Source organism: Temnothorax nylanderi, unplaced genomic scaffold (genome assembly GCF_030848795.1).
Source record: "Temnothorax nylanderi isolate EJ_2023f unplaced genomic scaffold, tnyl_v1.0 TNYL_tig0277_pilon, whole genome shotgun sequence".
Taxonomy (NCBI): domain Eukaryota; kingdom Metazoa; phylum Arthropoda; class Insecta; order Hymenoptera; family Formicidae; genus Temnothorax; species Temnothorax nylanderi.
In genome coordinates this window covers 1-3,387 of record NW_027249339.1, presented here as the reverse complement: position 1 = coordinate 3,387, position 3,387 = coordinate 1, and the positions used below count along the sequence as shown (strand labels likewise).

Sequence of the window (3,387 nt, the reverse complement as noted above, 5' to 3'; positions counted from 1 at the left end):
AGAACATTAATGTGTGTCAAGGTAGTTTAACCTTTAGAGGCCGGGGGTGGTCGAAATATCGACCACCCAAAAAACACAATCTATTTGATGTTTTCGGGCAAAATTTGTGTGTTGAATAAGGGAAAAATAGTAAAAAAAAAAAAAACTCTTCAAGTCCTTTTCCCGGCCTCTAAAGGTTAAAGACAATATTTGAGCTCGGAATTTCTTAAAATTAAGCGTAAAAAAATGTCATGTGCATAAAAATAATAAGACAACTCTCTACAGATGCTATAACGATCCCGCTATCGGATTTCCTTACCTAAGCAGGAAAACTTTGGCTACTGCTACACGCTATTTGTACTTCGGCGAAAAAGAGCCAAATTTACGATTCTTGCTAAGAACACCGATTGCGCATTTAGAAGAAAAAAGAACGGTACGCAGCACACACAGTACCTAAACCAGCAACAGATCATTTATATGTTCAGGAAGACCTTAACAGTACTATATATGCTCACGCTTTAATAAATCTGAATTCTACGCACAACGATTGTAATGTCAGAGAAGCATTTACTGTACTCAGAGAGTGTACTTTTTGCCGGAATGTTTAAACGTGATATTTCTTTTCTTTTTATATTCACACACAGCACTGGACTATTTGCGTTATTCGCGCTCATAAATTATTTAAAAGCTCTTAGTCTTTTGAACATTAAAGTCCAGAATGCTGCTCTGAGATATGAATGCTCTACAGAATGTACATAGTAGACAGCAAAAGCGTCTATACCACAGAATGTTCACATTTGCTCTGATGCAAAATATCGTTTTCTTTTTTTTTCTCGAGCTACAAAAATCAGGCTGATGCAATGGCAGATACTATGTAGATATATAAAAGTTAGCTTTACAACATGTAATTAACTTTACAACATGTAAAACCTGATAAAGTTCTTAAAAAATCTAAAGAACATTCCCTGAATAAGATCAATCACACGACAATTCAGTCCTCTCTAAGTATCGTACTTTGATCGTAGAACGCATCAAATAATTTCTTTTAAGGGAATCAAAATTTTCTAAAGTAATATGTATATAATCAGTGATATATTCTCATGAATGTGTGGGTCCGTCATGGTACCAGCCTGGATCCGGCCAATCAAATCATGTGATTCCGTAGAGTCTAGACACAGACATTTCTCTTCCGCATCCGTACAGATGAGCCACTAAGATAGATCACAAAAAGTACGGAGTGGGCATTAGAGGTGGGATTACTCTCTCGGAATCAGGCACTGCCTGGAACAGCACTGGTGATCTCTGATCCACTGTCGTGAACTGCATGATACTAGCTGTTACCACATCGATAACAATAATTTGGGACCGACCACACTGTGACGAGTTTGTCATTAATCATGTACCTATAACCTGCATGATAAAAATATGCGTCATCAATACATACTTCCGAGATATTTAAAAAAATCTGCGACAGAAATATTTGAGCAAAGACATACCTTCCTGAACTAATTGGTGCGCCCTACAGATGAGTTTAAGATCATTCACTTCCATGAACATGTAAGTCACTTTGCTGCCAAACAGCCAGCCTGCACCACGCGGACTTACTGTCCATGTTTCTACATCTTCTGGATCGGACCAGACCAAATCACAGAAAGCACCTGTAATATGGCAATTAAGCAACGATATTTTATTATTATTGTACAATAACAGTAAATATCCAGTCATGTAACTTTTATTATTATGTAACTTTTGCAATGACATATCACTTTATACAATTAATACCTTTGTGTGGAATCTCTTGATTTCTTTCAATCGTTCTAATTTGATCTAGTGTTCTAATAGCTGGAGACAATCCACCGTGTACACAAAGAACCTGTTCATCAATTAACTAAAACAGAATTTATTCGAGCGTAATCAAAAGTGGAGTTATACCCTACAACAGTACTTCCACGCATTAGCATTGCCGTACTTGTTTTGGCATTCATCTAGAACAGAAAATGAAGAGACCAATGAAATCAAAGCTTTATTATACACAAATGTAAAAAAAGCCCAGAAAAGAAAGTATCGTTGCGCACTTACCGTAAAATCCAAATAAACGTGCGTGATTTGTCTAGTTTCGTGATTACCGCGTAGTAACGTTATCCTGTCGGACATTTAGCTTTAAATGTGAGCAGACGAGTAAACGTTTCTAAGCTATAGTAGCCCCGATCGACAAAATCTCCCAGGAATATGTAATTTGTATCTGGCACGGGGCCACCGTTACGAAACAGTTCCTCTAAATCATAGAACTGTAACAGCACAAAAACATGAACAATCTGATGTATATTAATATCACGATTGTGTACAAATAACTATACAGCTACAGAATATTAAAATCGAAAAGTTGTGAGGCAATAGATAATGGAAGACTAATATTGTTGCGACGCTAATTCGGAAGATTAAAATCCGCTAAAACTTTACGTCGATCCCGGTGAGCAAGGATGCTCCGACTTTGAGGTTAGTACAACATTCATCGCACGATACTGTTATAATTGCAAATCGGAAACGTACCTCGAGTCCAGCTCTTCTGCGATCAACGAAGTCGGGATCGAACGTGTCAGTCGTCACTTTCTGCCAAGCGTAGAGAACCTTCTTTTCCGGCAGCGGTGGTAACACGATGTAGGGATACGAAATCTCCAGATAAGCACGAAGCAATTCAAATTCAGTATATCGCCGGCACGATTACGGTGTTACTACCGTTTCGCGTACGCGCGTTGTCGCACCTTACCTCGCGACAGCGTGCGGCTCGTGCAAACGTTAACGCACGGCCGCAATCGCGCGGCAGAAACGCCTCGTGTGAACAGGCTCCTTGACTCCTTGATCTCAGTATCAGCTCTCTGCTGTCAATATATATAAAGAGTCACACGGTCGGTCTCGCTCCGACACTACCGTATCTCTCGATAGGTTAAGTGAACTGACTGTGACGTGACAGCACGCTGAACGCACTAACTATCTGCACTGCGCGCAGTACATCTGCACTGCGCGCAGTACAAACACGTATATGAACGCACTATATTTGCACTGCGCGAAAGCGCCGCCAGTGGCGAAAAAGTGAAAGGGACATTTTCTCTGATCACGTGATCAAGATATCGCGGCGTTAGGAGGAGTATCTTAAGACGGTATCTTGAGCATTAGCAGTATAGATGATCTGAGAATGCTCGTTTACTAGGTCGGTTACTTTTTCTGCGTAACCTCTGTACAACTGATTGTATGTGGTGAATCTACAGGCTTGGTCGGGTATAGGGCTCCAATAGGTACTTCCTCCTTCTATGTCAGTGCATAGGGTGGTACTAAAATCACAAGCTACTCCTGATCTAAGGTATAAGCGATTGGAGCTTAGTTTAACATTGGCGGTGTAATCTTGTAGAG

General features: G+C 40.1%; 1 pseudogene; it reads right to left on the bottom strand.

Moving 5' to 3' along the window:
* Nucleotides 1-433: 433 nt before the first annotated feature.
* On the bottom strand, nucleotides 434-3,004 carry LOC139780414 (serine/threonine-protein phosphatase 6 catalytic subunit-like; annotated as a pseudogene).
* Between the last annotated feature and the right edge of the window lie 383 nt (nucleotides 3,005-3,387).